The 14,019-nt window shown below is 39.4% G+C and overlaps 1 long non-coding RNA gene across 1 annotated transcript in view; it reads left to right on the plus strand.

The window, feature by feature from the left end:
• Window positions 1-4,279: 4,279 nt before the first annotated feature.
• LOC110258583 overlaps window positions 4,280-14,019 on the plus strand; it is a 52,100-nt gene continuing 42,360 nt past the window's right edge. The window contains exons 1-2 of the long non-coding RNA XR_002341182.1: window positions 4,280-4,711; window positions 4,970-5,076. This is a non-coding gene — a long non-coding RNA (uncharacterized LOC110258583). The remainder of the gene's footprint in view (window positions 4,712-4,969; window positions 5,077-14,019) is intronic.

Consider the following 14,019-nt stretch of genomic DNA (forward strand, 5'->3'; position numbering starts at 1 on the left):
CATGGCATCCTAGGCCAGGGATTGAATCCGCACCACAGCAGTGACCCAAGCTGCTGTAATAACAACAATGGATCCTTAACACTGAGCCACATGGGAATCCCCTGAATCCATTTTTAATTTTCTTCTTCATTGATTCCAAAGAGATATTCATCATAAGAAGGGAAAGAGTAGGCAGAGTGGGAAACTAAACTCAAGACCAAGTTTTGTTTTCTAATCCCCAAAGCAGTGCTCAACAATGGTTAACTGCTCATGTACATACAAATAGTCCCAGGAAACATGTCAATGCAAGGAAACAAAATCCACTCAAGGTCCAAGTAAAAGTGTTTTCTTTCAAGGGCACATGCATGAACTTCCGAGGACAGAAAACAAAGAACCCTGGGCCATTAGCAGTGACTTAAAAGGCATCACACACCTGCTTTCTCTGTCTGTCTCCTGTGACTGTCTCTTGCCTCTACTTCTGTGCATCTGCAATCTCCTGTTTCCTTTGCTAAAACAGCAGCACATGGCCTGAAACAACTAAACAAGACCAGGTTCTACATCACTTCAGGTACTGAACAGTGTTTGATTTATCCCAACTAAGGGCTGTTCCCACAGTATCAAGTATCCACTTGATCCAACCAGCTGATACCATGAGAGAACAGTTCACAAGATCTGCTGCCATAATTATAGAAACCCACCATAGTAGGCAGCATGATGGCCCCAAAGATATCCATGTCCTAGTTACCAGAACCTGTAAGTATGTTACATAGATATTAAGGTTGCAGATGGAATTAAGTTTGCTAATCAGTTGGCCTTGAGAGGAGGAGTTTATCTTGGATTGCCCAGGAGGGCCCGATGTAATCACAATGGTCCTTATAAGTGAAAGAGGAAGGCATGAGAGTCAGCATTACAAAAAGAAATTTGAAGACAGAGCAGTGATCAGAGTAATTGAGGAAGGGACCATGAGCCATGGAAGTCAGGTGGCCTCCAGAAGCTGGAAAAGGCAAGAGAATGAATTTTTGTTCAAGAGCCTCCAGGAGGAATGCAGCCCTGCTGACACTGATTTTAAGATTACACTGGTGCTATTTTAAGCCACTAAATTTATGGTAATTTGTTACAGCAACATTAGAAAATGAATGCATTGCTTAAAAAATGAATTCCCATATTGCATGGCTTATCTTGAAAAGGACTTAAAATTTAGTCTTGGAGTTCCTGTTGTGGCACAGCAGAAACGAATCCGACTAGGAACCATGAGGATGCAGGTTCGATCCCTGGCCTCGCTCAGTGGGTTAAGGATCCAGCATTGCCATGAGCTGTGGTGTAGGTCTCAGATGCAGCTGGGATCTGGTGTTGCTGTGGCTGTGGCATAGGCCGGCAGCTATAGCTCTGATTTGATCCCTAGCCTGAGAACCTCCATATGCCGAGGGTGTAGCCCTAAAAAGACAAAAAAAAAAAAAATTAGTTTTTAGGCCTTACTCATTTGCAAATTTTATATCTTTTTGAAGATTTTTTTTTCTTTTTCTCACATTACCCTCCATCATGTTCCACCACAAGTGACTAGATATAGTAAATTTTATTTCTATATAAAGCTGTATCAAAAGACTATTAGGAAAAGGTGCTGTTTATATTGTCTTCCTATGCTGGGCTCCAGAATCTTGACGGCAATTGTTCATTTGGTTCACAACTGATTCAGACATCTATACAAAGTCATACATAAAATGGTTCTTCAATTTGTGACATTAAAATGATAACAAGGGTTTATTAAGATAGTTAGCTACACTAAAGAATCATCACCACAACTAGTTTACTTACAATTAACTTAAAGAATAAATAAGATAAAGGCTTTGTTAAAGTTAACTCCCCATTCTTTATTAAAAATGTAATACACTGTAATCCTGGTGCCTCTGTTTTCAGTTTCTTTCTATTTGATGATACCTCTCTGCCCTCAGCTTAACTACAATGCATTCCCAAGTCCACTTGCCTATTTTACACTTTCTCTGAGTTGACCAGACCAAAATAACCAACCAGCTATATTGCACATTGCTTCCCACCTCACGTTCTAGCATCCTTTATTCTGTGACTTATGAGGTTGTCAGTTAGAGAAATCAGAAAGTCAGTCTAAATGCTTGTCAATTTTTAAAAAATTCCTAAAGATTTCTTAAATATGCCTTCCTCCCTGCCACAGCCATAGTCAAGTTCTAAGTTCTCAGCTTCTCGCTCCAGGACCACTTTCACAGCTTCCTCCTTAGTCTATCTCAAGGCATGTAAAATTCAATCCTTTCTAAGCAGAACAAAGGAAGAAATTCTAACATGTAAATCTAATAATTTTGCACTACTATGTAAACACCATTCATTACTCTGCATCACCAGATTTAATTTAAGGCCCTAAATTATCTGGCCCTTATCTCTTCAGTTTTGTGCTAGAGTTGCATATGTAATTGCTTTCCACAACACCTTAGAACAACATCCACTTCCTATTTGGAAATCCATGGGCTCCTTGGGGAAGTAGACTTCCCCTGCCTGGTATCTAATATCTGTAATGGAATATACGACAATACAGAAATACTGCTTTAAGAATGTGCACATGACCTCTACTAGTTGAATCAGAATGGCTCTGGAATAATGCTAGAATTTCTTGCACAAAATATCTGGACAATAGGGTAGATGCACACATGGCCTGGAATGTGAGAAGCCAACTTAGCACAATGAAGGAAGCCAGCTGAGGGCAAACATGTGTGTTAGGATAAAATTATAAACCTCTACATGAAATCATGCCTGAGGGCTATGTTACCTTGAGAATTTTCTATTATAGAAGTCAATATATTCATTATTTAAGGTATTTAAATTGAGATGTATATAAATGGATAGATACCCTGTGTTTATGGATTGAAGAATAAATATCAAGATGTCAATTCTTCCCAAATTGATCTACAGATTCAACATATCCCAATCAGATCCCACCAAGCTATTTTGTGGATACTAACAAACTAATTCCAAACTTTGTGTGAAAAGACAAAAGGTCAAAAGTAGGCAGCATAATACTGAAAAAAAAAAATGAAGTTGGGAGACTGACACTATCAGATTGCAAGGTTTACTCTGAACTGTGGCAATTGAGACAGTGTGGTATTGCTCTAAAAAGAGGGGGGAATAATCTTTTCAAAAAATTGTACTGGAACAACTGAACTTCCATATGCAAAAAAAAAAAAAAATCAACAACAACAACAACAAAAATGTATTTCCCCAGTGGTTCAGCAGGTTAAAGGTCTAGTGTTGTCACTGCAGTGGCTGAGGTCTCTATTGTAGCACTGGTTAGATCCCTGGGAACTTCTGCATGCTAGGTGTACAGCCAAAAAAAAAGAAAAAAATGTAGACACACCTTGTAACATGGCCCTGCAATAAACCCTTCTCTGCTCCAAACTCTGAATTTTTGGTTTGTTTGACCTCACTGTGCATGGGGCACATGGACTTGCACTAACAGTTCTGGGGAAGCCAGCCTAGGAGTCTGTGCCCCTGGTGGGTTGGTCTCAATGTGGGGTGGGGCTGGGGAGCAGGGGATGCTTGATCTTGAAGAGACAGGAGTGAGCGATGGCTTGAAGCAAGATCTTAATTCTCTGCTCAGGAATTGAACCTGTGCAGCCTGGATGAAAACCAGGAATCCTAGCCCCTAGACCAGGTAGAGGTTAGAAGCAGAATTGCCCTGATTCTTGGCCTCTGCTGAAAGCAAGAATATTTCAAGGAGGAAAAGACTGTGAAAACAGGTATAAAGTTTATTGTTAGAATCACATTACAACATGTGAGAGAGCACACAGAGAGGTGATTTCTTTATTAAGTCAGAAGCAAAGAAGTAATACACACCCTACAGAGGTGTGCAGGTGTGGGAATCCCCCTGAGTGAGGAGCACATCAGAGAGGTGATTTAAATCACTTATATAGCACAGTTCTTCAGGATCTTTGTTGACCTTTAGCCAATTATCTTTTTTTTTTTTTTTTTTTTAGGGCCGCACTTTGACATATGGAGGTTTCCAGGCTGGGGTCTAATTGGAGCTACAGCTGCCGGCCTATGCCACAGCCATAGCAACACCAGATCTGAGCCACCTCTGCGACCTGCACCACAGCTCATGGCAACACTGCATCCTTAACCCACTGAGCAAGGCCATGGATTGAACCCGAAACCTCATGGTTCCTAGTCGGATTCATTTCCAGCACACCACGATGGGAAATCCTAATTGTTTTATTTTTCACACCTGACGTGACCCAGGATCCTCCCCAATATATGTAAGCATCTTTTGGCAAAGACGGATTCCAAAAGCAAAGGGTGTTGGGATGCTGTCAGGAGTCTTATGGCCTGGCACCCCCCCTCCCTTTTTAACTCCTAAGAGTCTTACTGCTCATGTGTAATTGGGGAGCTCTCCTTGAACCCAAGAGTGATTGAAATGGTCATCTTATCTTTCTATTCCACCAGAGCTCAGCTTTTACCAGAGCTCAGCTTTTAACTTTTTCCTTGACCTGTCAAAGAGAAACAAGGCCTGATTTATTTGGCCTAACAACTGTTCTCAGCCCAGGGGCCCATCTACCTCCTACCTCACCCTGACTCCTCAGCAGCTGCCAGAGCCCATTTTGCTCCAGGGATCTTGGGGGGACTGTCCCTGGCAAGCACCAGCTGCCCAGGGCTTGAGGCTGTTTGGAACTGAGAAATGTCCAGAGCTGCAGTCTGCACTCAATGTCGTTTGGTGGTAAGCTGCACCAGCCTGCACAGGCTGGGAACTCTCTCCGCTGCATCTGGGATGCTTTCTTTGTGGGAAGGGAGCCGCTCTGGGCCCATCTCCTCTGAGAGCTGGGCTAAGCTAGAGGTTTCCTCCATCTGGGAATGGAAGTGGAATTTTAGACTATGTCTTTGCTGATTTTCTGTCTGTGCCACCATAGCTTATTTGTTATTTGTGGTTTTGTGTGTATCATTTGGGGTGAGCCACTCATGGTCCATTCTCTTTCAGGATCCAGGCTGCTCCAGAGGGCTCCATCTGGGAATGGAAGCGGAATTTCTGGGCTACTCCTCCTCTGAGGCTTTGTTGTTTGTGTGTGCACTGTAGTACTTGCATTGGTCAGTTGAGATGTCTTTGGCATCAGGGCTCTCATGTGCCAATATTGCTGAAACTTGGCCTCTGCCACTGGTACCAAATAGAAATGCAGAGACAGAGTTTTGGGGGAAGGGGAAAGAAATAGTTTTAATTGCTTTGCCAGGCAAATGAGGCCATAGCAGGCTAATGCCTTAAAGACTGTGCCCTCCATTGAGAAGAATTGCAGGGAGTTTTATAGTAAAAAGGATAAAAACAGGTTTTCAGATAGGAATCAGGTTTGGGGCAAACATGCATTCTTCTTTCTTTGGGGGAATCTTGGTCATCAAAGCTTTTGTCAGGAGATCTCAGCATGATCATGATGGTGGTCTTCTGGCTTGTTGTCTAGAATAACAGTACTTGTGAAAAGGGCATCTTGATCAGAGATTGGAACAAACTGGGAAAGTTCTTAAAAAACATCATGTGCTAATAATCTTTTAATCACATGCAATTGTGCTCAGGGTGCCTAATCTTTAGCTTATTGGTGATTGTGTTTAGGGTGCAATTAAGCCAGGGAGAAGGACAAGGAGGGACTCTAAGCTTAATTTTAAAGTATTCATTTCTAAAAGAAGCATAAGGGATATAACTTTTCTCTTGGTGTATAAGATACATCATTATGTGTATCCCTTGAGAGGGAACTGGGATCTTGCCCCCAAGGCTGTACTATTGTTTCTTAACTCTTCCTCCCTTGTCTTTGCATCCCCTTCCTTCTCAGATGAGCAATTATCTGAACCTGTCCCCAGGAACTCAGGGAAGGTGATGGAGGGCAAATGAGGCCCATTTCCTCAAAATAACAAATGGGGGATAGAAAGGCTTTAGTGCCCAGAAGCCCCACAGGGCCCTGTTTGGTAACAACAACAGCCTGTGTCCTTCCCTTTTGTGTTGGGTTTCACGTGTGGCAGAGCATTTGTTTGTATTTTCCCTTTGCAATGGATGTGAAACTCCCTTTTTGGTGTTAGGGACTTGTGATGGGAAGAGACCGTTCTGCATTGCCTTTTTTTTTTTTTTTTTTTTGATATTTGATAACACCTGCCATGATAATCATAGCTCTATTCCATTTTATAGTTCCCCTAGGGTATGTTTTGCAAAACTGGGAGATCTTTAATATGCTTCTAGAAAGAGACAGAAAGATTTTTTAACACTGCCTGGCCACTATATTCTTTAGAATCTGAAGAGAATTGGTTGAGATGAAACTCTTGAAATTCCAAAACTGGGTCTTTTTGCATATGCACTTAGAGAAACCTGGCTTGATTACCACCTAGGTGTAATAGAAGTTAAATAAAATCTTGTCATATCTGTTACCAATTTGTCAATAAGAAAAATAGCTTGGTTTGATGAAATTTTGAGTCAATTAAATTCTTTTTTTGTTTGTTTTTTGTCTTTTTCTAGGGCTGCACCTGTAGCATATGGAGATTCCCAGGCTAGGGGTCAAATTGGAGCTGTAGCTGCTGACCTGTGCCACAGCCACAACAACACTAGATCTGAACCTTGTCTGCAACCTACACCACAGCTCATGGCAATGCCAGATCCTTAACCAACTGAGTGAGGCCAGGGGTTGAACTCACATCTTCATGGATACTAGTCATATTTGTTACTGCTGAGCCACAATGGGAACTCCCAAGAGTTGAGGATTCTAATCCAAATATGTAATTAAAGCTACTAAAAATAATAAAGGAAATATTTTATTATATTATAGGAAAATGGGATATATGTTTTGAGTAGAAAAGGAGTTTTATGTATGTGGGCTGAGATTAGATTAAGCTTAATTAGGTAAGTGGATTTTGTTATTAAAAGAAGATTGGTGCAGGACTAGATATTATTCCTTTCTGCTAAAAGAACAAATTTACCTATAACGCTGCTTTAATAACAGATTTTGAACTTGCCTTTGAATGGTTATTATCAAAAAGACTAAGAGTTCTCCTGTTGTATAGCAGGTTAAAGAACTAGCATTGTGACTGCAGTGAATAGTGCCACTGCTGTGGTGCAGATTTGATCCCTGGCCCAGGAATTTCTGCATGCCACGGGTGCAGGCAAAAAAGAAAAAAAAAAAAAAAAAAGGAAAAAAAAGACTAGAAATAATAAGGGTGTTAAGAAAAGGAAATTTTGGGCACTGTTGGTGGGAATGTACATTGGTGCAACCACTATGAAGTTTCTTTAAAAATTAAAAATGAAAGTACCATATGACCCAGCATTCCACTTCTGGGTTTTTATCTGAAGGAAATTTAAAAAACTGGAAAAAATATAGGTACCTCTGTTTTCATTGCAGCATTATTTACTGTAGCCAAGATATGGAAACAACCTAAATATCCATCAATGAATGAATGGATAAAGAATCTGTGGTGTGTATACACACATACACAATGAAATATTATTCATTCATAAAAAATAACGGAACATGGATGGACTTCATGGCATGCTGCTATGACAGAGAAAGACAAATACTATATGATCTCATTTATATGTGGAATCTCAAAACAAAAACCAAACTAGGTCATAGATATGGAGAACAGATTGGTGGTTGCCAGAAGTGGGGTTGGAGGATGGGGAAAATGACTAAAATGTTCTTGTGGTGATTTTTGTGTTTGTTTTTAGTTTAAATAAATTGAATATTAAAATTTCAAAACTTCTACTATGTGAGAGACTGTTCAGAAAATCAAGTCATGCCCCAGCTACAAAATATTTGCAAAACTTGGATAAAAGTCTTTCATTGAAAAATACAAAGAACTCTTAAAATCCAACAATAGGAGTTCCCATTGTGGTGCAGCAGAAATGAATCCAAATAGGAAGCATGAGGTTGTGGGTTCAATCCCTGGCCTTGCTCAGTGTGTTAAGGATCCGGCATTGCCGTGAGCTGTGGTGTAGGTTGCAGACTCGGCTCAGATCTGGCCTTGCTGTGGCTCTGGCATAGGCCTGCAGCTACAGCTCCAATTAGACCCCTAGCCTGGGAACCTCCATATGCCGCAGGTGCGGCCCTAAAAAGACAAAAAGACAAAAAAATCCAACAATAAGAAAACAGACATCCCAGTTTATAATGGGCGAAAGAATCAAACATAGTAAAAAATGTTTTAAAAATTAAAACGAGCAAAAGAGGAGTTTCCGCTGTGGTGCGATGGATTAAAAATCCGGCATTGTCTCCACAGTGGCTCTGGGGGCCACTGAGGTATGGATTTGATTCCTGGCTGGGAAACTTCCATATGCCATGGGCTGGGCCAAAAAAAAAAAAAAAAGGGCAAAAGATCTGAACAGGCACATCACTAAAGAAGATGGAGAATAAGTATATGCAAAGATGCTCATCATCATTTGTCATAGGGAAGTTCATGAAATAAACTGAGACACCACTACATGTCTCTTAGAATGGTTAAAATCCAAAACATTGCCAACACCAAATCCTGGTGAGCATGCAAAACAATGGGCACTCTCACTCATTGCTGGTTGGAAATGAAAATGGTAAACAGGCCCTTTGGAAAACAGTTTAGCTGCCTCTTAAATAGCTAAACATGGTCTTACCATAGTGCACAATCTGGCAATCTTATTTATCCAATTTATTTTAAAACCTATTTTCACACAAAATTCTGCAAACAGTTGTCTATATCAACTTGAGTCATAGTCAACTCAAGCTGGAAGCTACAAAGATGGTCTCAATAGGTGTATGGATAAACAGACTGTGATACATCCAGACAATGGAATGTAATTCTTTGTGAAAAAGAAGCCCTAAAAAGACATGGAGGAATTTTACATGAATATTGCTTGGTGAAAGAAGCCAGTGTGGAAAAGATACATATTGCTTAGTCCAAATATATGCCATTCTAGAAAGTATAAAACCGTGTGGTTAGTAGAATGATTAATGGTTGCCAGGGGTTCTGGGCTTGGGGGTATGAAGAAATAGGCAGGACACAGGGGATTTTTAGGGGGAGGAATGGGTTTTATCTTAAAATACAATAAATCAAAAGCCTAACCCCATCTTTTACTTTATACTCTATATACTACCAAACTAATACCTTCTATGGGCACCTTATGCTGTATTCATTCACGATTCAGGTATTCATTCATTTACTCAAGAAGTGATTATCGAGCACCATATAGCATGTTAGGCAGTGTCCTAGCCAAAATATTGTACATGCATTTGGACTAATTTCATTCCCTACTGGAATTTCATTCTTAATTGCTTAGTATTTACCTGTTTAACATTCTAAACACTTCTCCATCATCAAGTGCTTTGAAAACACATACCTAGTACCTTTCCACCAAGTTACTTATCCTCTGATATTTTCTGTCAGTTTCTTCTATGCTTGAATATTTCACCATATAGACCATTATTTAGTTATATCTCTTTTCTAAGAGATAGGGAAGGATTGTTATTAAAAGGGCTTCATAAATTGCACCTACCAGTCAGTGAAAAACTTAATGAAACACTCAGTGTTCAAAGAAATATATTTGTACATTCTTTAAAAAAAAAAAACGACATTATTTTCAGCGTTCCCATCATGGCTCAGCAGTTAACGAACCTGACTAGGATCCATGAGGATATGGATTCGAGCCCTGGCCTCGCTTGGTGGGTTAAGGATCCAGCATTGCCATGAACTGTGGTATAGGTCACAGAGGCGACTTGGATCCCGAGTTACTATGGCTGTGGCATGGGCTGGTGGCTACAGCTCTGATTCGACCCCTGGCCTGGGAACTTCCAAATGCCGTGGGTGTGGTGCTAAAATAACAAACAAACAAACAAATAAATAAATAAATTCTTTTCCATTATGATTTATCATAGGATGTTGAATACAGTTGCCTGTGCTATACAGTTGGGTCCTGTTTTTATCCATCCTATATATAATAGCTGGCATCTGCTAACCCCAGTCTCCCACTCCTGCCCTCCCCCATGTTCGGCTCCCTCGGTAAATAAACACAAGTCTGTTCCCTATGTCCCTAAATCTGTTTCTGCTGGTAAATAAGTTCATTTGTGTCATGTTTTAGACTCCACATATAAGTGATGTAATATGGAATTTGTCTTTCTTTTCCTGACTTACTTCACTTAGTATGATGCTCTCTATTTGCAGCCATGTTGCTGCAACTGGAATTATTTCATTCTTTTTTATGGCTTGGTAATACTGCATTTTATATATATACCACTTCTTCTTTGTCCGTTCATCTGTTGTTGGATATTTAGATTGCTTCCATGTCTTGGCTACTGTGAATAGTGCTGTTATGAACATAGGGAAGTGCGTATCTTTTTAAAAATTAAATTGTAGAGTTCCCACCATGGCACAGTGGAAATGAATCTGACTAGGAACCATGAGGTTGTGGGTTCAATCCCTGGCCTCGCTCAGCAGGTTAAGGATCTGGCATTGCTATGAGCTGTGGTGTAGACTGCAGACACAGCTCAGGTCCTGTGTTGATGAGGCTTTGGCGTAGGCCGGCAGCCGTAGCTCCGATTGGAACCCTAGACTGGGAACCTCCATATGCCATAGATGTTGCCCTAAAAAGCAAAAAATTAAATACATAAATAAAACTTAGAATAATAAAAGTTATAGTTGATGTACAATGCTGTACCAATTTCTGCTGTACAGCAAAGTAACCCAATCATACCTATATATACATTTTTTTCTCATATTATCTTGCATCATGTTCTATCCCAAGATATTGGATATAGTTCCCTGTGCTTTCCAGTAGGACTTCATTTCTTATCCATTCTAAATGTAATAGTTTGTATCTACCAAACCTCAAACTCCCCATCCATCCCACTCCCTCTTGGGAACCACAGGTCTATTCTCCGTGTCTCTGAGTCTGTTTCTTTTTTGTAAATAGGTTCATCTTTGCCACATTTTAGAATCTGCATATAAGTGATATATTGTATTCGTCTTTCCCATTCTACTTACTTCACTTAGTATGAGATATTTAGTTGCATCCATGTTGCTGCAAATGGCATTATTTGCTTCTCTCTCTCTCTCTTTTTTTTTTTTTTTTTTTTTGTCTTTTTAGGATTGCACCTGTGACATAAGAAATTTCCTGGGCTAGGGGTCAAATCAGAGCACCAGCTGCCCACCTATACCACAGCCACAGCAACAAAAATATGAGCCACATAGGCGACATGTGCCACAGTTTGTGGCAATCCTGGAGCCTATAACTCATGGAGGAAATCCAGGGATCGAACTTGAATCCTCATGGACACTATGTTGAGTTCTTAACACACTGAGTCACAACAAGAACTCCTTTATTCTTTTTTACAGCTGAATGGTATTCCATTGTATATTATGTACCACTCTTAATCCTTTCATCTGTCATTGGACATTTAGGATGTTTCTATGTCTTGGCTAGTGTGAATAGTGCTGTAATGAACATATGGGTGCATGTATCTTTTGGAATGAATGTTTTCTCCAAATACATGCCCAGGGGTGGGATTGCTGGATCATATGGTAGTTCTATATTTAATTTTCTGAGTAATCTCCATACTGTCTTCCACATTGGTTGTACCAGTTTACATTCCCACCAGCAGTGTAGGAAGATTCCCATTTCTCACAACCTCTCCAGCGTTTATTATTTGGAGACTTATTGATGACAGTCATTCTGAGGGGTGTGAGGTGGTACCTCACTGTAGTTTTGATTGGTCTTTCTCTAATAATTGGTGATGTTGAACATTTTTTCATGTGCCTGTTGGCTCTATGTCTACTTTGGAGAAATATCTGTTTAGGTCTTCTGCCCATTTTCCAATTGGGCTGTTTGGTTTTGTTGTTGTTGTTGAGTTGTATGAGTTGTTTATATACTACGGAGATTAAGCCTTTGTCAGTTGCATCGTTTGCAACTATATTCTTCCATCACATATTTCATTTCTTCCTTTTGTTTATGGTTTCCTTTGCTGTGCAAAAGCTGTTATATTTAATTAGGTTCCATTTGTTTATGTTTATTTTTATTTCTATTGCTTTGGGAGACTGACCTAAGAAGACGTTTGTACAGTTGATGTCAGAGAATGTTTTGCCTAGGGAGTTTTATGGTGTCTTGTCTTATGTTTAAGCCTTGAAGCCATTTTGAGTTTATTCTTGTGCATGGTGTGAGGGTATGTTCTAGTTTAATTGATTTACGTGCAGCTGTCCACGTTTGCCAGCACTACTTGGTGAAGAGATTATCTTTCCCCCCACTTTGTATTCTTGCCTCCTTTGTCAAAGATTAATTGACCATAGGTGTCTGGGCTTATTTCTGGATTCTATTCTGTTTTATTTTTTCATATGTCTGTTTTTGTACCAGTACCACACTTTCTTTATTACTGTAACTTTATTATATGGTCTGAAGTCTGGGAGAGTTATGCCTCCTGCTTGTTTTTTTTTCCTTCAGGATTTCTTTGGCACTTCTGGATATCTTACTGTTCCATATAAATTTTTGGATGGTTTGTTTTAAGTTTGTGAAAAATGTCATGGTTAATTTGATAAGCATCACGTTTAATCTGTAGGTTGCTTTTGGTAGTATGGAATACTACCAAAGCATTACCCAAAGAATAATATTAATTCTTCCAATCCAGGAGTATGGATTATCTTCCCATTTCTTTTATTCCTCGGTTAATGTTTTATAGTTCTTAGCTTGGTTAGGTTTCTTACTAGGTATTTAATTTTTGGGGTGTGATTTTAAAAGGTATTGTATTTTTATATTCCTTTTCTAATATTTCATTGTCAGTATACAGAAATGCAACTGATTTCTGAATGTTAATCTTGTATCCTGCTACTTCGCTGAATTCATTGATCAGTTTGAGTAGTTTTTGTGTGGAGTCCTTCGGGTTTTCTGTATATGGTATCATATTATCTGCATTGAGTGACAATTTTATCTCTTCCAGTTTGGATAGTTCTTATTTCTTTTGTTTGTCTGATTGCTGTTGCTAGGACTTCCAATACTATGTAGAATAAAAGAGGTGAGAGTGGGCATCCCTGTCTTTTTCCAGATTTTAGCAAGAAGGCTTTCTGCTTTTCTCTGTTGAGTATTATATTGGTTTTGGGTTTGTCATAAATGGCTTTTATTGTGTTGAGATATGTTCCTTCTGTACCCACTTTGATAAGAGTTTTTATCATGAATGGATGTTGGATGCTGTTAAATGCTTTTTATGCCTCTATTGAGATGATCATATGGTTTTGACTTTTCTGTTGTTGATGTGGTGTATGATGACTGATTTGCATATGTTGAACCATCTTGTGAACATGGGATGAATCCCACTTGGTCATGGTGTATGATCTTTTTTATATGTTGTTGGATTTGGCTGGCTAAAATATTGTTGAGAATTTTTGCATCTATATTCGTCAATGATATTGGCCTATAATTTTTTTTATTAGTGTCTTTGTCCGGTTTTGGCAATAGGGTCATGGTGGCTTTGTAGAATGTCTTTGGGAGTGTTCCTACTTCTTCCATCTTGTGGAAAAATTTAAGAAGGATAGGTATAAGTTCTTCTTCGTGTGCTTGTTAGAATTTGCCTGTGAAGCCATCTGGTCCTGGACTTTTGTTTGTAGGGAGTGTTTTTTATTAAATATTCAATTTCATTTCTAGTGATAGTTCTGTTCAAATTATTTGTACTTGATTCAATTTTGGTGGGCCGTATGTCTCTAGAAATTTGTCATTTCTTCTAGGTTGTCAAAATCGTTGGCATATAATTGTTCATAATCTCTCTTTTTTTTTATTTCTGCAGTGTCCATTGAGATTTCTGCTATTCCTTTTTTTTTTTTTTTTTTTTTTTTTGTCTTTTTAGGACTGCACCCACAGCATACGAAAGTACCCAGGCTAGGTGTTGAGTCAGAGTTACAGCTGCTGGCATATGCCACAGCCATAGCAACATAGGATCTGAGCCATATCTGTGACTCACAGCAATTCCAGATCCTTAACCCACTGAGCAAGGCCAGGGGTTGAACTTGTATCCTCATGGATACCTGTCAGATTTGTTATCATTATGGCACAACAGGAACTCA

Source organism: Sus scrofa, unplaced genomic scaffold (assembly GCF_000003025.6).
Source record: "Sus scrofa isolate TJ Tabasco breed Duroc unplaced genomic scaffold, Sscrofa11.1 Contig2453, whole genome shotgun sequence".
Taxonomy (NCBI): domain Eukaryota; kingdom Metazoa; phylum Chordata; class Mammalia; order Artiodactyla; family Suidae; genus Sus; species Sus scrofa.